A 23,336-nucleotide genomic window follows, 5' to 3' on the forward strand; every position below is an offset into this window, starting at 1 on the left:
GCTTTAATGTCAATTTCGGCTCATTCTGCGTGCTATCATGTGAATTTTGCCTCATTCTGCATGCTATCATGTCATTTTTGCCTCATACAGTGTGCTATAATGTAATTTTTCCCTCATTCTGCGTGCTATCATGTGAATTTTGCCTCATTCTGCGTGCTATAATGTGAATTTCGGCTCATTCAGTGTGCTATAATGTGAATTTCGGCTCATTCAGTGTGCTACAATGTAAATTTCGGCTCATTCAGTGTGCTACAATGTGAATTTCGGCTCATTCAGTGTGCTATAATGTGAATTTCGGATCATACTGTGTGCTATAATGTGAATTTTAGCTCATTCTGTGTGCTATAATGTGAATTTCGGCTCATACAGTGTGCTACAATGTGAATTTCGCCTCATTCTGTGTGCTATAGAAACAGAATTTGTCGGCAGATAAGACCCACTTGGCCCATCTAGTCTGCCCCCTTTTTTTTTTTTACATTATTTTTATCTCTAACCTTATCTGATCCTTATTTCTTTGTAAGAATATCCTTATGTCTATCCCATGCATGTTTAAATTGCCCTACTGTCTTATCCTCTACCACCTCTGATGGAAGGAATGGTGATTCGCCAGTCTGTATCACCAGTGCGCAGGGTTCTCTCCACTAACTGGCAACATTTTATTAGTAATGGCAACAATAGGAAATTTTAGAAGCGAACGGGAAGGGCATTACTAAGTGGGAGGGGCTATGATTAGGGGGAGGAGTCATCATTCTTAAACCGCCCCCCCTAAAAGTTAAGTCTAGATCCGCCACTGTCCGGCCGTGCTTCTTGATCCAGATGGATCCGGTATTAAACTAAGGAGGAGTCGGGGATCTTATAAGAGGGCTAAATAGAATATGTGGAGATTATCCCTGCGTATACTTTCATTATGAATGCAGTCTGAGAAAATCAGGTATTTATCCATGCACAGTATTACATTGGACATATTTTTGCATTACAATCAGTAATCATGTGACCATATTATATGAACAATTGTTCTTGATATGTACTTATCTTTTTTATAAATATAATATATTAAGCATTGTGTAATAATGCAAGATGTAATATGAGTTTTTGTGTCTGTCATTTTTGGTCATGTTATGGGTTGAGAGGGTCAGATCCAATTTCACATGCTAATGAGCAGCCATACTGCTAGGGTATAAAAACCCTCATTAACAGCACTGATAACACCTTGAAAAAGTTGCGTAAATGCAACGAAACGCATTGGTGATTGCTGCTGCACGTGCCTACTCCCACGGACACACACTAACAGAGGACCGAGAGACCTGGACTAAGCCCCTCTACCATCGTTGTTGGACTTTGCATAAGGGATTTCCCCACTGTGACCATCTTTTGCATCTTTTCATCAAGTGACTGCTATTTGCGGGAAGCTGGACCGCTTAAACACCTTGAATACGCCGATGGTAACTATTATTCACGGTTGTCAACTAGGTCCATACGAGACTTTCAAGGGGACTGTCTAAAAGGAACAGGTCACTTGCTTTATTTCTGGTCCTCATATCCTTCCGGTTGGGAGCAGCACTACATGCAATATTTTATTGATACATTTTAAACCATAGTTACAGTATTTTTACAACAGTTTTTATTTTCATTTCTGTTTTATTATATATATTGTTGTGCTATATGAATTATTCATGCTATTAAACATGTGTATTGTAATGATCTGCTCTTCTCATATGTGACCAATAAGCGCTACACATTTTATTGTGTCTGTATTCACTTGGGACCTGATCAACGCCTTTTCTGTTTAAGCAGCTGTGTAGAACCTCCCTATCAAGCGCCAGGAGCAAATTACCTTAGGGTCATTTTCTTTTTCTTTTTTCACTTTGCAGAGGTTCAAAGACCTGCTGGTGAGAAAATTGTCAACTCAAGCGGAACGTGACCTGTCAACAGCTCCTCCTTAATTTTCCCCCGCAACTGGGGCTGCGAGGAAAAGTATAATATTTCCTAGCCCATCCACTGGTGGTGATGCAGGGCAGTCAGGAGCGAGTGCTGACATCTGATCCTGACTGAAGGACCTGCCAACGATCACTGACATGTCTACTGTCACTGCATATGATTCTGTCACCATTGAAAGAATGGTGGAGGATTATATGAGTGACAGCATCCAAGTAGGCATGTCAGACCATATGTATACTGGCAGGAAAAAGAGGCAATTTGGATGCCCTTGCACAAACTGGCTTTATTTGACCTAAGTTGCCCCCCCCTCCAGTGTGTACTCCAAAAGAGTGTTTAGTGCAGCCGGTAACCTTGTCAGCGATCGGCATAGGAGTTACTTCCACAAAATGTGGAGAGGATGATGTTCATCAAAATGAATTATAAATTCCTACGGGAAGACCTTGACCAGCAATTGCCTCCAGAAAGTACACAGGGACCTGTGATAGTGGATTCCAGTGGGGACGAATTAATACTCTGTGAGGAGGAGGATGTACACACTGAAAGGGGTGAGGAATCGGAGGATGAGGATGAGGTCGACATCTTACCTTTGTAGAGCCAGTTTGTGCAAGGAGAGATTGATTGCTTCTTTTTTGGTTGGGGCCTAAACAAACCAGTCATTTCAGCCACAGTCGTGTGGCAGACCCTGTCGCTGAAATGATTGTTTTGTTAAAGTGTGCATGTCCTGTTTATACAACATAAGACTGGGTGGGAGGGCCCAAGGACAATTCCATCTTGCACCTCTTTTTCTTTTTTGCATCATGTGCTGTTTGGGGACTAGTTTTTTTAAGTGCCATCCTGCCTGACATTACCGTACAAGTCCAGGGGTACTGCCGTATATGTCCAGGGGTACTGCCATATAAGTCCAGTCCAGTGGTGCTGTCTTGTGCTGCCATAAGTCCAGTGGTGGTGTCCTGTGCTGTATATTATTTACTCCAAATAAAAGGGTTATATACATTACCTAAATTATTGTCCAAATAATTTTTACAGGGTTTGCCCTGTGTGGTGTAGGGGTACGCTCGCCTGTGCTGCATATTATTATAATAGCTCCAAATAAAAGGGTTATTATTATCATCCAAATGAATTTTACAGGCTTTATTTTGAGTGTGTGTGTGTGTGTGTGTGTGTGTGTGTGTGTGTGTGTGTGTGTGTGTGTGTGTGTGTGTGTGTGTGTGTGTGGTTTAGGGGTACGCTCATCTGTGCCACCAATATTGTGCGTGTATTACATCTGGGCAAATTCCAGCATGTCCCATGTTGTTTGTGCCTCACACTTGTGTCGCTTAGCTTAGTTATGCATCAACCTTGGTGCACCTCTTTTTCATCTTTGCATCATGTGCTGTTTTTGGCCTTTTTTTTAAATCTGACATCCTGTCTGCCACTGCAGTGCCACTCCTAGATGGGCCAGGTGTTTGTGCCGCCCACTGGTGTCGCTTAGCTTAGCCATCCAGCGACCTTGGTGCACCTCTTTTTTTCTTTGCATCATCTGATGGTTAGGGACTAGTTTTTTTAAGTGCCATCCTGTCTGCCACTGCAGTGCCACTCCTAGATGGGCCAGGTGCTTGTGCCACACACTTGTGTCGCTTCGCTTAGTCATACAGCTACCTCATTATTACACCTCTTTTTATTCTTTGCATGATGTGCTGTTTGGGGCCTATTTTTTAAATCTGCCATCCTGTCTGACACTGCAGTGCCACTCCTAGATGGGCCAGGTGTTTGTGCCGCACACTTGTGTTGCTTAGCTTAGTCATCCAGCCACCTCGGTGCAACATTTTGGCCTAAAAATATTATTGTGAGGTGTGAGGTGTTCAGAATAGACTGGAAATGAGTGGAAATTTATGTTATTGAGGTTAATAATACCGTAGCATCAAAATTACCCCCAAATTCTGTGATTTTAGCTGTTTTAATGTTTTTTTTCAAAAATCATTCAGATCCAAAACCAAAACACGAAAGGGTGGTTTTGGCAAAACCAATCCAGATCCAAAACACGAGCGGGGATCCAGAACCAAAACACAAAACATGAAAAGTGCTCGCCGCACATCTCTACTACACACTAAGGGTGAGATTCAAATGACATATCACGTCCAATTTCCTTTCTAAAATGATCTCCGTTATCGCGCATATTGCGCCCATAGTAACCAGGTTTCCTGTGTAAACGGTTGGGTGCCTCGCTACTCCGGGGGTAGCTAGCTGAAATAATTATACAATGTCCCTGAGGGCAGAAACAGAACGAGTGTGGAAACGGGTGAAAAGAATTGAATCCCGCCCTAAGGATCCTTTTTTATATATTATCTGTTTGTGTAACTGATGGAGCTCTTATGCCCCATGTTACCAGCACTCCTAGGTCAGTATAACTGCATCTAAAAGGAACCGAGGGGACAATTACCAAGGAACATGCAGCAACATTGAGATCTTTGGCACAGTTGCAGCCAATCAGAAATAGCACTACTATCTCTAATGCTTTAGGGAAGATGTACTAAGCCTCAGAGAGAGATAAAGTGAGAGAGATAAAGCACCAGCCAATCAGCACCTGTCAATTTTCGAACACAGCTTGTAACCTGGCAGTTAGGAGATGATTGACTGATACTTTATCTCTCTCCACTGTATAACTTAGGCTCAGACCATCCTCCCCTCCATCTTGAAGAAGACAGCATTTTGAAGTCAGGAACTGTCAGAGCCGGCCTGGGCATAGCCCATATAGGCAAATTCCTAGGTTTCCATTGCTCCAGGAGAGGCTCCCAGTAGGCACAGCGGCCCGCCAACATGCATCCCAGCATGCATTGCCAAAAGGAGCCACCAGCGGATGTGAAATCTCAGCGGTGGCACTATAGGCAGTGCTGTTTTGGCACTGTGACAGTGCTCATCAACATGTGACCTTTCCGTATAGCGTCACCACATCAGCTATGAGTGTACGGGGGGGTTCATCAATATTTGGCATATTCATTTGAACTGGGCACAATAATTTATATATTTGTGTTTTGTGCCTTGATTTTTATATTATAGTTATAGTTCTGTGTATTGTGCACTTAGTGCCTTATTCAGCTTCAGTTGCAGTTTTGCTAATTGCTGCAAGCGATGCGATCGCAATGCAGACCCGGAAGAATAAGGGTAGCCCCCTGCCTGCATAGACTGGCTGCAAAGGCAGTTGGGCCGCTGCCATTTTTCTGTTTGCAGCGGCCATGTGTGACATCACGCGGCAGCCCCGAAAATGGGCTGGACCCGCCTGTGTTTTTGGCACCACGCCTCCTGCAACGCCACATCGCCACCCCCAACCACCCCTCAAATGCCTCTGCCCGTGTTTTCAATCGGGTCTGAACTGCGAATGCGTATGCACCGCAATGCGCAAGCGCGTCAGTCCACAGCGACGGACAGCGATGAGATGGTGCTAACAAAGCGATCGCACGGGCAACCGTAAGGTGACTGACAGGAAGAGGCCATTTGTTGGTGGCAATTGACCATTTTAGAGGAGTGTCCGGAAAAACGCAGGAGGATCTAGGCATTTGGAAGGAGGGTTTCTGACGTCAAAGTTTCTGACGATCATCGCAGCGGCTGAGTAAGTCCTAGGCTGTGCAGAGACTGTACAAACTTTTGTTTGTGCAGCTCTCTGCACATGCGATCGCACCCCTGCACATCAAATTCCCCCTCCCCCTGTAGGCAGCAACTACCTGATCGCAGGGATGCAAAAAACACACCCTAGCAATCAGGTCTGAATTACCCCCAATGTTCTCAATAGGAGAAAAAGAAAACACAATGGCCCCCGATAGGAAAAAAAACATTTTGGCCTCCAACAGGTACGTAAAGATGATGGGAGAGCCCAAGGACAATTCCATCTTGCACCACTTTTCTTTTTTTTACATTTGGGCTGTATTTTTGGGGGCATTCATGACGCTCTTTTTTGCATAGACAAACATTTATTTATTTTTTAATGTGGTTATTGTGAAGTTATTACACACACATTACAGCAAAGTAGGAAATAGCAGTACAATTAGAGGAATCATAGACCATCGTGGCAACAATATACAATAGTCAAATAATGTAACCAACAAAATATTAGGTACAAGGAAGTACCAGTACAGACATAAACAAAAGACATAACCCTACAATCAAATACAGGCATCCAATTAAAATGGTGGAGACCCTCTTGCAAGGGTTTCCGTGTTATACCATGTCGTGAGTCTGACCACCTTGCGAATAAGATATCTAGAAGACGGTGGCAAAGTAGCAATGTAAGGTAGCCATATAGTAAAATTTTTGAAGAGCACGACTCAACATCCAGAGAACAGTCTACCCAGTCCATTTGGTGGAGCACTGCTGTATCTATAATGGGTGCAATATGTGCGGTGTACACGGGCCCCTGGGTTCAGAGGGGGCCCATACTGCACACACTGCACCCATTTCTTCTATACTTAACTTTCCGGCATCCATCGGTGACTGTGTGTGGGCCCCCTCCTCTCCCGTAGCCGTCACCGCCGCTGCTAGCGCACTGAGCACTAGAGACTCTGGCACAGTGCCAGAGTCTGCAGCGCATGCGCAGGACTCTGGAAAAATGGCGCGGTGGCCATTTTTCAGAGTCCTGCGCATGCGCTGTAGACTCTGGGACTGTGCCAGAGTCTCAGCGCTGAGAGCGCTAGCAGCGGTGGTGACGGCTACAAGAGAGGAGGGGGCCCACACACTGAGTCTGCACTCGGGTCCCCTCCTCTCTAGAAATGCCGCTGTGGTGAAGATATGACAAGTGAGGAAGCATACGAGTTATGGCTAGAGGGTCTTTATGAACCCATTGGGACAATATGGTTTTCTTAGTGGCTGCAGCAACACGGGCCAATAACAATTTGTTGCCCTTAGACAAATTAGAAGACCGGGAGTCATAAAAGTTCCAAAAGGCCCAAGCCAGAGTAGCAGTTAAAGGAATACCTAAATTAGTGTTAATATAAGTACATACCTCGTCCCAGAAGGTTTTGACTATAGGACAGGACCAGAGGCAATGAATAATGTCTGCATCAGGTGAGATACATTTGAAGCATAGTGAATTATCAGAGGCATCTGTCAAAAATCTAAGTCATGGAGCAGAGCCGGATTAAGACCATGGGGGCCCCGGGGCACTTAAGACTGTGTGGCCCCTAATAAAGAGAAGGTAGATGAATATATATATTTCTTTCTTTATATATATTTATATATATATATATATATATATATATATATCTATCACGACAAAAGGGGGGTAACCCTTAGCGCTGTGTGTATATAGAACGAGCTGCACACCAGAGGGAACCTCCTGTTAGATGAGGTCCAATATAAGGTATGGAAAAAAGGGGGGGGGGATCTGGGTGTGCTAAAATTGCACTGTCATCCACAACCATGAAAAATAGAAACAGTGATCCAGAAATTTTATATTTATTACATAAAAACAGGGGATTTTTCCCTTCACATAAAAACCGAATGGTTCTTGCAGGATTTTCAGACAATACAATTCATACCAATACACGATGAACAGTGTACATTCAATGTTAATGAAACATTATCAAACAGACTGTGTATGATGGTGGAAACAGTACTTGTGGAAACCCAACGCGTTTCGTCCCAATCAGGGACTTCTTCAGGGGTGTTTATCTAGATAGAAATAACTAGGTATAAGATCTAGAGACTTTTAATCATTGTTCGTATTTAGTGAGCCTATACATACCAAGTGCCAGACTTGTTTATAGAATATCCTGAAAGGACGTATATCGCATTAAAAATGATAAAACAGGTATAAACCTAAAGAGCAAAAAAATAAAATAAAATTAATGAGAGATCTTATAAATTGAAAGATGAGGAGGCGGAGGAGAAAAGCGAGAGAAAAAAGATGTTACATACCCAGAATTGGTAAATGGCGGATAATCCGTCAATAGGTTTCCGTATTAAAAACGGACCATATTTAACAGAACATGGAGAAATTACCTAAAAATATAAAAAAGAGGAACCAGTATTTCAAAAGTCAATCAAACTAGACATGGGGTGACTAGGGACTCCGAGTGGAATAGAAGTCCAAATACATACCAGCCATATAATCAAGATAAATATACTCTGGCTCTATGTGAAGAAGACTAACGCTCAACCTAAATTGATAATTTCTTGACAGTGAATGAAACCTATAATGATAGGTAAAAAATATATTTAGCCCACTAATGCAATATAGGGACAATCACAATAAATATACATTAAATAAACAAAACCATCCCCGTATCAATATATGGAGGCAAGACAGTGACAGTGGTACTTACTAGATGAGCATGTAGTGGTTCTCTCAAAGTCCAGAGTGTAACTGGAAGAGAGCACCACCAGCAGGATATTTATACCAAAATTGAAACTACATCACTTCCTGGGTTAAGTAATGGAGTCTAATTGACAAAATAAAAGAAAACTTGATACATCATTAAAAAAGGGATCAAATTAATAAGTGGAGACAATAGTGTATGTGTTAAAAACCTAATAGTTTATTCAATAAATAGAATAAACAAGGATAACAAAAGATAAAGCTTAATTAATATAGGTGGAACGCATATTTCCGCGTTCCAACAACCGGAAATGCAGATACCGGAAGCAGAGGCGTCACCAGGTGTGGTGACACCCGGTGCGCACCCCTGATGTACTGCCGCGATCGCGGCAAAAAGGGGGCGTGGCCTTACAGCTAGGGGGCGTGGCTTCGCGGGGATACCGGGATCGTCACTCTGGGGGCGTGCCCAGCGTCTCCGGAGATGCTGGGCTTCCCCCAGAGACGGTCTCAGTGTGCTGTCGGCTCCTCTGCTATGACAGGAGCCGGGTGCTGTAACGGAATTTCACACTGCAGCACCTGGCTCCTGTCACTGCGGAGGAGCCGACATTTGGTGTCACCCCCTCCAGGTGTCACACCCGGGTGCGGGCCGCACCCCCCGCACCCGCCTTGTGACGCCACTGACCGGAAGTGTGTGCCACCAGCGCTGAAAAATGTAACCTTAAGTATATACAACATACAAAATAACATGCGCTCCTCTACGGGGGGTAGACCACATCTCAATGGGACGCAATGACGCCGACCGTTCCGCCGTAGCTAGATGGGTGATGGTCTGGGGAAAGATAAAGTTATTATAATTACGGCGGTGGAACGTACGGCCATTATGCGCTCCACCGTCAGAAAGTGTTCGTCAAGAAGAGTTATTGTGGTGGAACGCATGCACATGCGCTACACCATCAGGAAGCACCGTTCCACCCTATACCATGTTTCCAAACTTCAATTTAAAAAAAAAATACACAACGAATCAAAAGGAGGAACGCAAAACGAAAATCCCGTGTGCTCCACCGGACTAACGCGCTAGGGACTCTGCGGCTCTAAACCGCATATACAGACATACAATCCACCTGTATTAATAAATAAAAAAAGTGACAAGTGAAACTACTTAAAAATTAATAAGTGCTTAACAATTAAATATGCTTATGGGAAATAAATGAATATGTGCCTAATTAAGAAGGCCTAATGACCTGATAATTAAATACGCTTATGAAAAATTAATATGTGCCTAATTAGGAGGGCCTAATGACCCAATAATACCATTAATCAAAAATAATATATGTGAATAATTAAATAATATTCAGGATGAATCCAAAATAGCAATAAATACTGTAAGTGTGGAGTCAAGTTAAACATGAAACTATATGCTGTATACATATTTATAATGTAGCTCAGAGCTAGTAAATAACACTGCTAACTTTACAATTAATTTGTCTCCATATTTACAATAACGATGACGGGGTTACAAAAAATCCCAATACGGTCGTTTAACAATAAACTAAAAATAGAAAAACATAAAAAATACAATGACAGCATAGCAACATAAATTGTGGTGATGGATGACCAACTAAAACTAATGTTTAAGGGGTTTAAGATACTACAAAGATGTATCAGCAGTCAACTAGATTCTCTCAATTCATATATAGAAAAACCCTGTTTTAACGTAGGATTAAAGTAGGCTACCTGTTTATCAACATATGGTTAATAGGGACTAAAAAGCTAAAAGAGGGGGAAGCAAGCATATGATACTAAACAAAGGAGACTACATCAATCCCTTCATTTAGACCCTGTGGGGCTAAGGTGTCAAGGGTAAAGATCCAAAAACTCTCTTGTTTAGCGAGAAGTAAGTCTCTACTACCACCTCTAATCGGGGTTTTAATATGCTCTAATACAGTGAATGCAAAAGTAGAAGTATGGAGCTCAGAATTATGTTTGGCAGCAAAGTGACGAGGAACACTATGGATCTTAACTTTATTTTTTATATTGCGCATATGTTCTTGTATGCGTTGCTTAAGCTGTCTCTTAGTTTTGCCAATATAGAAAAGGCCACAACCGCAAGTGACTCTGTAGACCACATATTCGGAATTACAGTTAACTGAATCATTCATAGTATAGGTTCTACCAGATTCTAATTTAAAACTAAATGTAGATCGGTCCATATATTTGCAACAAATGCAATGATTGCATGGTCTGCAACCAGTTTTTTTAGGCAGCCACAGATTACTAACCTCCTGTTTAGAGGATCTCTGTGGTAACATGCTTGGGGCTAATAAACTTTTTAAATTAGCAGATTTACGGAAAACCATGGTTGGTCTAATCGGTAAATGTGGTCCTAGTACGGGATCCTTAAGTAGGATACACCAATGACGATCTAATATTTTCCGTATGAAATGATTTTCCTTGTTATATTGGGTAATGAACGGTCTCGCGTTCAATCCTCCCTTGGCTCTGGGTCTAGACAGTAGAAGGCCTTCTCTAATAGTGATCTTTCATAACCGCTTTGTATAAATCGATCAAAGAGTATCTGTGATTGATCCCAATAATCTTTTATATTCCTTCTCACACGAATAAATTGTGAAAAAGGGACACCCCTCTTCCAAGAAGGATGATGGCAACTCGTGTGCGGAATAAAGCTGTTAGCATTGACTGATTTAAAGTAGGTTTTTGTCTCGATGATGTTACCTGGAGAGCCTTTAAATTCAAGGTCCAGATATTCTATAACCGTTTTATCCATCTTATGAGTAAACAGAAGGTTGTGATCATTTGTATTGATATAGGTCATAAAATCATTAATGCCTGAAGAAGATCCTTGCCAAATTATGATGATGTCATCAATATAACGCTGGTAAAGTACCAAGTTCTGTTCAAAAACCGACCCGTATATATATTTCTCTTCCCAGTTGTTCATGTACAAATTCGCGTATGCAGGGGCGAATATAGTGCCCATGGCAGTTCCCTGGGTTTGAAGGTAAAAATTACCATTATATTCAAAAAAATTGTGCTGTAATATAAACTTAATACAATCCAAAAGGAAGGTGACTTCCCTTGGATCCAGGGGTGTCCCATTATCTAGCGCAGTTTGAATGGCCTCAATTCCTTTTAAATGAGGTATAGAGGAATATAAGGCCTGCACATCTATAGTGAGCCAGATGTAATTTTCTGACCAGGCTATATCTTTGATTTTTTGAAGAATAGAAGTAGAATCTTTAAGGTGTGATCTGTTCCGCGCCACATACGGCTGTAGTTTAAGATCAATAAAGTGAGAGAGATTGGCTGTTAAGGAATCCATGCCAGCGATGATAGGCCTTCCTGGTGGGTGGTCTATATTTTTGTGAACCTTCGGCAGATGGTAAAATATAGGGGTGGAGGGAAACTTAACCATAAGGTAGTTGTATTCTTCAATACGTATATGGCCCTCTTTAAGCCCTCTATTCAAAAGGATATTCAACTGTTCACTGAAGTCTTTGGTGGGGTTTTCTTTAAGTGTCACATAGGTACTCTCATCTAATAAGATCCTATCTGATTCATCCAAATATGACTGCCTGTCCATTAATACAACGGAACCCCCCTTATCGGCCTGTTTGATTATGATGTTATCTTCTTTCTTCAATGATTTTAAGGCCGATCTTTCTTGGGAACTCAAGTTACCTGAATATTTATTATTAAGAGGTTTAATTTTCCTAAAATCATCTTTTACAAGATTGTAAAAAATATCAAGATGGCTGCCTCTAGATTCAACCGGATTGAACCGAGATGGAAGGGCCGCAATGGGTCTGTCTGGTGCCGAGACAGCCGCCACAGGATTCTTAATAAAGTGTCTTTGAACTGTAAGATTTTGGATATACTTTTTAAGATCTATAAAGAGCCCAAATTTGTCCACATGACAATCAGGGGCAGACTTGAGGCCCTTATCCAGAACAGTAACCTCAGATAACGATAATTCCTTTTTAGAGTTGTTGATGATGCTTGTTTGTTCTCCTGTGATTGGAAGGCTCTCCTTTTCTTTGGGGACCTTTCTTCTGCCTCTTGCTCCTCGTTTCCACCTAGGCCTCTTTTGAGACCTTGGGGGGAATCCAGTCTTGTATGGAGTTCTTCTATCCAATTTCGTTGTAAGGTGGGAGGTTTGTTCCTTGGTCTCACATCTAAAAAATAGCCTGGTCTTCTAGAATCCGGAGTAGGTGAACGAAATACTTCGAATCTTCCAGAATTATGATAATTTTCTTCTTGACGATCATAATAAGATGGAATCCTAGTCCGGAATTGCCTACCACGGCCATCATCCCTCTGTCGGTTTCTTCGGGATTGTTGGTATTCCCATTTGGGATGTTGCTGCCGTTCAAACAATCTCCTTGAATAAGGTGATTGTTCTCTTTGATGCTGCTCACGATATGAATGGCGGTACGACCGACGTCAGGGGTACCCTCTAGTCTGTTGTTGTCCTACTCTCTGAGGGACGTTTCCAAAATGATTGGTATTATCTGGATAAACGTTATTAATAATAGGGTTGCGCACTTGTCCTAAAGCGTAATCTTTCTTATCCCTTAGAAACTTTTTTTGCTTCCTGGAGATAATATCTCTCTCGAGATTATCCATCTTAGACTGAAGATCTTTCATATCTCTCTGATATTCCTCACTGTCTTCAAATTTAATCAAGGTTGATTCAATTTTAGCGATTTCCTCTTGGAGTTTCGCCATTTCTAATTTTCTTTCATTAATAATAAGACTCATTAATTGGGCAGAACATTCATCCAAAATTGAATTCCATTTTTTAATGAACGGCAAATTATCCGCAAATGTGGGTGGCTTAGAAATCCTGAACCCTCGGGGAATACGGCCTACCTCTAAATACTTCTCTAGTGTTATTAAGTCATACCAACTTCTCATTTCCTTAGAAGCTAGCTTTTCAAGAGAATTCAAAAAACCAAAGTACTCATCCTCATCCTCCTCAAACTGAACTAACAGTTCATCCTCATCAAAGATATTCCTAACATTCTGAGACCTCTTGGTTCTATCTAAGCGTGCTGGCATCACACTGCAGCCAAAGGGTATCTAACAGAAATAAATATCAAGACAAAAGGGGGGTAACCCTTAGCGCTGTGTGTATATAGAACGAGCTGCAAACCAGAGGGAACCTCCTGTTAGATGAGGTCCAATATAAGGTATGGAAAAAAGGGGGGGGATTATTATTATTATTTTTTTTTAAATTGAAGTTTGGCCACATGGTATAGGGTGGAACGGTGCTTCCTGATGGTGTAGCGCATGTGCATGCGTTCCATCACAATAACACTTCTTGACGGACACTTCCTGACGGTGGAGCGCATAATGGCCGTGCGTTCCACCGCCGTAATTAAAATAACTTTATCTTTCCCCAGACCATCACCCATCTAGCTACGGCGGAACGGTCGGCGTCATTGCGTCCCATTGAGATGTGGTCTACCCCCCGTAGAGGAGCGCATGTTATTTTGTATGTTGTATATACTTAAGGTTACATTTTTCAGCGCTGGTGGCACACACTTCCGGTATCTGCATTTCCGGTTGTTGGAACGCGGAAATATGCGTTCCACCTATATTAATTAAGCTTTATCTTTTGTTATCCTTGTTTATCCTATTTATTGAATAAACTATTAGGTTTTTAACACATACACTATTGTCTCCACTTATTAATTTGATCCCTTTTTTAATGATGTATCAAGTTTTCTTTTATTTTGTCAATTAGACTCCATTACTTACCCCAGGAAGTGATGTAGTTTCAATTTTGGTATAAATATCCTGCTGGTGGTGCTCTCTTCCAGTTACACTCTGGACTTTGAGAGAACCACTACATGCTCATCTAGTAAGTACCACTGTCACTGTCTTGCCTCCATATATTGATACGGGGATGGTTTTGTTTATTTAATGTATATTTATTGTGATTGTCCCTATATTGCATTAGTGGGCTAAATATATTTTTTACCTATCATTATAGGTTTCATTCACTGTGAAGAAATTATCAATTTAGGTTGAGCGTTAGTCTTCTTCACATAGAGCCAGAGTATATTTATCTTGATTATATGGCTGGTATGTATTTGGACTTCTATTCCACTCGGAGTCTCTAGTCACCCCATGTCTAGTTTGATTGACTTTTGAAATACTGGTTCCTCTTTTTTATATTTTTAGGTAATTTCTCCATGTTCTGTTAAATATGGTCCGTTTTTAATACGGAAACCTATTGACGGATTATCCGCCATTTACCAATTCTGGGTATGTAACATCTTTTTTCTCTCGCTTTTCTCCTCCGCCTCCTCATCTTTCAATTTATAAGATCTCTCATTAATTTTATTTTATTTTTTTGCTCTTTAGGTTTATACCTGTTTTATCATTTTTGATGCGATATACGTCCTTTCAGGATATTCTATAAACAAGTCTGGCACTTGGTATGTCTAGGCTCACTAAATACGAACAATGATTAAAAGTCTCTAGATCTTATACCTAGTTATTTCTATCTAGATAAACACCCCTGAAGAAGTCCCTGATTGGGACGAAACGCGTTGGGTTTCCACAAGTACTGTTTCCACCAGTACTGTTTCCACCATCATACACAGTCTGTTTGATAATGTTTCATTAACATTGAATATACACTGTTCATCGTGTATTGGTATGAATTGTATTGTCTGAAAATCCTGCAAGAACCATTCGGTTTTTATGTGAAGGGAAAAATCCCCTGTTTTTATGTAATAAATATTAAATTTCTGGATCACTGTTTCTATTTTTCATGGTTGTGGATGACAGTGCAATTTTAGCGCACCCAGGTCCCCCCCCCTTTTTCCATATATATATATATATATATATATATATATATATATATGCAGCAGCTTAGTAAAACTTGCCTCCCCAAGCAGCACTCGCGGACCTCCTGCCCTGCACTCCCGTCCCAACTGCAGCGGCGGCCGCACAGACAGGACAGCTGAGCGATGGCTCAGCTGTCCAAAAATGTATGAATGAAGCAGCCTGCTGCTCAGTCATTGGCTGGGCACACAGGCTGCAGGGGCAGGCTGCTTCATTCATACATTATTGGACAGCTGAGCTGTCGCTCAGCTCAGCTGTCCTGTCTGTGCGGCCGCCGCTGCTGTGGGGATGGAAGCCAGGGAGCACAGCACCGCAGATCTTAATCCGGCTCTGCCATGGAGTATAGTATGCCCTATGTAGAATCTTGAACTGCATCTCAGCATAGGAGAAAGACACCTGGGGGTTTATTTACTAAAGTCACGATTTTGTCCGAGTTTGTATTTTTAATCTGAGTGTCAACACGGGAATTTACTAAACACAAATCTCAGCAGTGTTGTGGCTATTCGTAATGGTTTTCATGGCAGAGATCCAAAATACAACTGAATAGACCATTGGTCAAACGCAGCTGTTTGTTCATACAACATGGTAATTTACTATTCATTCGTATTTGGATGTCTGGCCGGGAATGCTCAATTGTGGTCGTTTTTTTTTTTGTGAATCGCAAAAAAAGCAGCAAAAAAATAGACCTGCTTTTTACTGGCGTGTTTACATGTGTGGCAACTTCAACATCAATCACACCTTAATTAGGAGGCCTATAAAAGGACCCTTCACCCATTTTAAAAATCCCACACTCAGAAATGGCTGGTGTACTATGGTGCAGTGTTGTGGTATTCCTGAGACTCAGACATCAGCCTTTAAGAAACCAGGGCCAGGAAACAGAACATGGTCAGCAGGTTGTCCAGGTTCCTCGAATCCTGCACAGGCCTTTTTTACCCTCTTCCCCATGCTGAGTACATTAGACCCTATGTGTGTTGTTCCATGGTGTTTAAGGGACACAAACTTCGTACCATTCAAATGTATTTATTTGGTTCTGATAGCTTGTTAAAGTAAGCATGTTTTAAAGACACAACACAAGCAACAATATTGTTCCATTATTTCACACATTACTTTTGGACTTTCCCGGATTTGTGTTTTTTATTAATCCTACAAACAAATGCTCACACAACGCCTTTGTAGCACTTGCAAACATGGCATGACATTAATGACAAACCTGGAAAAACAAACCAACCAAAAACCTCCCATTGTTGTTTGTCTATATTCAGACAGTTGCTTGTTGAGCAGTATTGTTATTGAAGTATACAACAATGAACCTTTATCACCCCCCAAAAAATGAGTTAGAATAATTAGATAATCAAAGACTGTTGGCTCGTTATTGCATGCACCTCACAATGTGTATCACAGTTAACATTTCACTGCCTAAAAAAAATTGAAAGACTGGTAACTAGCAGTGTCAAGACCAACTGCCCTTGTAAACGTAGTTTACGGTTAATTAAAGATGTTTTGTAATTTTTGAAGCTGCTGTTGTAACGTAGCACAGCATATTGGAGTGATGTAATGCTGCATAGGGGGATGTGAGGGAAATAATGGGCGCATTTGGGGCACACAAGGAGGCATGTGGTGGAAAGCACTGCTGTGGAGGGGCACAACCGGATAGCAAGTTGTTTCTAATGGCAGAGAAGGGGGACCATATTTTTGCACTTGGGCCCACCACTCACAAGGTCTGACACTGACCCACTCCATACCCCCTCAGTGCCCCTGGATACTGGTAAAGGGACTGATGTTACAGAATCTGTTCCCTCATCTGTAAATCACGCGCTACAGAGGGACAGTTTGGCAGGAATTTGTATTTCATGTGCAATATAATAGGTAAATGAACAAGAAATGCAGCCATGGAAAAGAGCTTAAACAAGTCATCAGCTGCCTCCCCTTATGTATGATCCAAACTCTTTACCCAAAGTTAAGGTGTCGGTTATTGTGGTGGGGGGAGGGGTCTAGCAAGCTCTCTACATGACCCAGGAACTTTCAGCAACTGTGCAGTGCCACTACTAACCACTGCTGACGTGGCACAGAGACATCGCAGCTACAGTGCTCACTTACTTTACCGGACATGGAGCTATCCACCTTCACAATTGTTATGTATTATTATTATTTTCACTATTATTATTATTATTATTATTATTATTATTGGAAGAACAGAGCAATGAATGATATCAGAATGATAAATTCTGGACCTGAACCGGATAATGAGAATACATTCCTGGACAATGAAATGATCATCGCGCACATATGTGAGGGATTCTGCGTGCTCCACGTCTTCTGGATCTTTGTATCGATGTGCGTGTTACTGTACCTGTGCGTCAGAATCCGTGTCTATCGGGAGAACATGAGCAACTTCATTGTTTGGGGAGAACGTAGACAGTTCTTTTGGGTGGAAGGAGATCTGAAATATCGGAGGACACATCGGTCTGCCACAGCGTCGCTGCTGCTGCAATCCGCCAGTGTGCTAGGAATTCTCATTCCGTATCTGGGGCTCAATCTTTTTGTCACAGTTACCAAACAGTGGAACAACGAGACAAGATCATGGCACGTAGCCTGCACTGTATCAGTTTACGATCTTCTCTTTATGCTGATCAGTTGGCAGTGTTAGCTCGATCGAGGAGAATGTTTTTGAACAACAAAGCACACAGCGTTAACAGCCACCATCTACATGACACTAGGCTAATGAAATCGGTGTTGGCATTATGGAAAATCTGAAATGTGAAGTTCTACATGGATCAGGCGCGTATTGGAAGCTACACATGGTTTAGGTGTTTATTTCTTTGCTGTAATTACTGTACTACTACTGCTTTTGAACAATGATATTCCTCACATGATTCTTAATAACTTTCTGTCTTGGATTGTTTTCTACTGAAAGTACTTATGAGTTGGTTCGATTGGTTATTGCTAATACAGGTTGAGTATCCCATATCTAAGGGTGTGGTTCGTTTTATCGACAGTGCCTAGGTCGACAATGTTTAGGTCGACCACTATAGGTCGACAGTCACTAGGTTGACATGGATGGAAGGTCGACAGGGTTTCTAGGTCGACATGTGCTAGGTCGACAGGTCTAAAGGTCGACATGAAGATTTGTTTTTTTTGGTGTCGTTTTCTTCGTAGAGTGACCGGGATCCCAAATTAGTGCACCGCGTCCCCTCGCATGGCTCGCTTCGCTCGCCATGCTTCGGGCATGGTGCCTTCGCTCCGCTACCGCTTCGCTCGGCACACTTTACCGTTCCAATCGTAGTCCACATGGATCGTTAAGTATGAAAAAATCCAAATAAAGAAAAAAAATGTGAAAAACTCATGTCGACCTTTAGACCTGTCGACCTAGCACATGTCGACCTAGAAACCCTGTCGACCTTCCATCCATGTCGACCTAGTGACTGTCGACCTATAGTGGTCGACCTAAACATTGTCAACCTAGGCACTGTCGATCTTCAGACCGGATCCCATATCTAAATATTCCGAAATACGGAATATTTCGAAATACGGAATTTGTTGAGTGAGACTGAGATAGTGAAACCTTTGTTTTCTGATGGCTCAATGTGCACACACTTTGTTTAATACACAAAGTTATTAAAAATATTGTATTAAATGACCTTCAGGCTGTGTGTATAAGGTGTATATGAAACATAAATGTATTCTGTGCTTAGACTTAGGTCCCATCGCCATGATATCTCATTATGGTATGCAAATATTCCAAAATACGGAAAAATCCCATATCCAAAATACTTCTGGTCCCAAGCGTTTTGGATAAGGGATACTCAACCTGTACGTTACTAATTTGCAAAACATTTTTAAACAGAAATAACTGCCGTGTGTTTGTGCCGCTGCTCTGCGGTTTAGTTTAGCCAGCCTTTGTCCTATGCTGATGAACAATATTGTCAGCTGTGAGGTGGTCAAAATTGAGTGAAAATTACTGGAAATGAATGTTATTTAAGTTAATAATACTCTAGGGACAAAAAAAATGTCCAAATTATGTGATTATAGCTTTTTTGGCCAATAATTGCCTTGTACAGTAAGTAATTGCCCCTTTAAAAAAACATCTGAGTTCATCTTGCTTCTCGCACGGCTGCCGAACTCGGGCGTCATTACATTCAGCCCTAAATGTCAAATTGCCCTCCACTGGAAAGACCCTGCTCCACCCTCTCTATCAGCTACCATTAACACTATTTGGTTGGTCTATAGCATGGAAAGCATTACAGCTACTCTCCATGACACACATTAAGGCCGTACCACCGATACACACCACCCAACACTAGCTTCATTTCTGAGACGCTAAATCATGACACGGCGACACCCCAATTGTGATTCTTCTACTGACTTGCTGAACCTATTTTGCATTTGTTTCTTTGTTTCTCTCTTTCTCGCTCTATGGGGGTTATTCTGAGTTGATCGCTAGCTGCCGTTGTTCGCTGTGTAGCGATCAGTGAAAAAAACGGCTAATCTGTGCCTGCGTATGCTCCATAATGCGCACGCGCGTCGTACGGGTACAAAGTCCATTATGGTTTTGCACTGGTTCTAGCGACGATTCCAATCGCACAGCCGGCTGCAAGGAGATTGACAGAAAGCGGGCATTTCTGGGTGTCAACTGACCATTTTCAGGGAGTGCTTAGAAAAACGCAGACGTGGCTGGGCGTTCGCTGGGTGGGTGGGTGACGTCAAAAGCCATCCCTCCGTCGTTGGAATCAATGCAAACGAAGACTAACTACAGGGCTACTCTTGTTTTGCACAAAAATATTTTGCAGGCGCTCTGCTGCTCAGGCGTTCGCACTTCTGCAAAGCTAAAATACACTCCCCGGTGGGCGGCGACAATGCGTTTGCATGGCTGCTAAAAACTGCTAGCGAGCGATCAACTCGGAATGACCCCCATTGTTGAGGTGCTTTAACTTTCTTTTACTGTTTATTGGGAATTTGTTACCTACCATCTCTGATTTTATTGTGAACCATTGTTACGGTTTTGCTTTCCCCCTGTAACTCTATGCTTAAAAGCTTTAATAAAAAGTCTATTAAAAAATAATATAATGTGTCCATGCTGGTTATTTAACATAAGATTTACGTTTAAACATTGCCTTTGTATTATTTGTACTAGGCTGGAAGCTTCCACAGGTGGGTGCCATACAGTAACTTTCAGTAACTTTATTGTCCTGCTGCAGTCGCTTCACCTTTATTGTAGAAGTGTGACTGCGGCAGAGAACGTTCCTCCTTGTTATGTAATGTTTGGGAGCCTCACCTACTCGCTCAATTGGAAAATATTGGCCTCGTTATATTACTTGATGTGAATTTTGGTTGTGGTGTGTACAAACATTAGCCCTGTGTGGATTACATAATTTCCACAGACACGAATGCTTTCTCTCTCTAATATCGCTAATATCATGTCCAGATTGTTTTGAATATGTGATCAATTATAAATGGGCCCCTCTTTTTATTTTCTTTCCATAGAAACAGAGAATTTGATGGCAGATTTTTAACCACTTGGCCCATCTAGTCTGCCCTAAACATATGTACACGCGCACAATTACACACTAAGCTTTTTTTTTCTGTAGGAGGAAGCACAGGAAGAATATGGTAACCATAACACCATCCGTACTGCCCCTTGGGATGTAGAGGCGGCCATCTTAGGCACATGTCTTCAAACTGTAATGGGTTGTGGTGTTGGCTCCTCCTCTTTACAACCCTAAAACTAGGAAGGTTCCTACAGCTGTCAGTTTTAACGTACGTTAAAGCAACTCTTAACTATAACAGTCAGACAAAAGGGAATAAATGGTGAGAATGCAGTGTCCCCAGATGAATTCAGAGAAACTGATTTCTCTCTCTCTTTCTCTCTTTCTTTATCAGGCAAAAAGGGTGCAAATTGCCATTGCCACAGCATTTAAATGCTGGAAACAGCAGCCCTTCCCACACACTTCGCCTGGACAATTTGTACCCCGATTCTCTCAAAAGTGCTCACTACCCTATGGGGCAGCAAACACTTTTGAGTGAGATCCTGCTGCCATAATGCGTGGCTGCTACACATATTCAGCCGGGCAAAGGAATTTGCCTTCAATTTAATTCCTCCGCTGGTCTCTCTCTCCTTGGGCCTAATTCAGACCTGATCGTAGATGTGCTAAATTTAGCACATCTACAATCAGCTTCCCTGACATGCGGGGGGGCGCCCAGCACAGGGCTAATCCGCCCCGTATGTCAGACCCGACCTCCCCACACAAGTACAAAAGCGCTTTTGTACTTTAGGAGTAGCTGTGACGGTCGCATTGGTTGCGTGTGACGTCATGCAGCCGCCGTGGCCCGCCGTGGCCCGCCCCTCCGCAATGTCCGGGAACACCTGCGTTGCCCGGACCGTGCCTCCTAAATGGAGGCCAAACACAGCCGGTCCCCTCCCGCCCAGCGACCGCCTCTGGCTTTATGGCATACGTTCAGACCTGATCAGCTGCTGTGCAAAAATGCACAGCACCGATCAGGTCTGAATTATGCCCCTTATCTCTTTACCCCTTTCTCTAAGGGCGAAATGCAGTAAACCCCCCGAAACGGGGGTTTTACTGCATTTTCAAATGTACTAAGACCCCACCGCCGGTTTTTCGCCGTCCAGGATATCACCATCTCTGGATGGCGATACCCTATAGAAGCCTATGGGCTTCTTATCGCCGACCGCCGCAACCCGCCGCCTCCACCGACTCCGCCACCCCCCGCCGCAGACCCGGACCCCCCTCCCCCCCGGCATACCTTCCTCCAGGCAGCCCTAGTACCAGAAGGTAATCTCCTCCCCCTAGCAACGCAGCCGGAGGTCCTTCCGGCTGCAGGGGGGAGGAGGAGGCGCCGGGGGCAGCCTGCTGCTGCTTCCCGGCGTGTAGGCAGTGTGGAGACCCCTGGGAGGTGACGGAGCCCCCCCGTAGACCACCTCACAGGTATCGCGGGGGGCCTCCGTCACCGCATTGCGATATTGATCGCATAAGTTAGTACATATGCGATCAACATCGCTGCAATAAGCGGCGAGGGGCGGCGAAGTATCTTAATACATCCCACCCTAAGGGAGATTTAGAGAGAGGGGTAAAGAGATTCCCTGAAACTGAATACGAATTGGTCCAACATTGTCGTGTTTAGCGTTTAGTAAATCACCGAGATACACTTTATGGCTGAAAATGCAATCTCGGATGGAATTGGTAAATAGAATTTCCAGCCATAAAATGCATCTGGGTAATTTACTAAACGCTAAACACGGGAATGTTGGACCAATTCATATTCAGTTTCAGGGCTGACCACACAAATACGAATCAATACATCATCGACCAAACATGGTTGGTTTTTCGCATACACCTCATAGAGGATGCGGTTAATTTTTCTGTCTGGAGCGTTCAGAATACCAACACTGGAATCCTGACAGCTGGTGAAATGCCGACGGTGGGAAACCCGAACGAGGCCCGCTATTGCCACTCGGGTTGTGGTCCACGCCACCACCCGAGGGGGAATAGAATAGTGTGGCGAGCGAAGCTGCCACCGGGTTCCCGGCGTCAGACTCCTGACTGCCGGAAACCTGAACGGCAGTAAAGCATACCGAACCCCCTCATAGAACATAGGAATTTACCAAGAAATTATATTCTCAATCACTGCCAACATTACACAGGCACTGCCGCAAAAGGATTGAATTCATACAGAAATAGAAGTTTCAAATAGATCTGCTTTTGGCTGCACGGATCAGTGAGATACGTGCATGGTTTCTCTGCGTAAATGTGTCTAAAACAGTTCAAAAACAGAAAAAAAAATTGCATGGGGTCCCCCTTCCTAAGCACAGCCAGCCCCGGGCTCTTTGAGTGATCATGTACTCATTTCCCAATACAAGGATGTATTTCAGAAAGGCTATGAACAGAATTCTTCTGAGGAAATGTAATACACGGTGTGAACACTAAAGGTCATAAGACGCTTTATACGCTGGTGGATCTGTACGGTGACCGGCAGTTTTTACCCTGAAGAACTTCAAAGCATACCAAAAACTATAATAGAGTTTACAAAGTAGAGAGGATGTAAAAAATAAGACAGTCAGATGTTAAGGGGAAAATATATGAACGTGCTTAGCCATACGTAATCCTATACTAATGAAGTCTGAAAAAAATGTTATGTATAGCTGGATGTAATTGTATTTGTAAAATGTAAAATAACATTTGTGTGATAATCCACTATAATAATAATAATGGTCATTATTTTA

The sequence above is a fragment of the Pseudophryne corroboree genome, chromosome 3 (genome assembly GCF_028390025.1).
Source record: "Pseudophryne corroboree isolate aPseCor3 chromosome 3, aPseCor3.hap2, whole genome shotgun sequence".
Classification (NCBI taxonomy): domain Eukaryota; kingdom Metazoa; phylum Chordata; class Amphibia; order Anura; family Myobatrachidae; genus Pseudophryne; species Pseudophryne corroboree.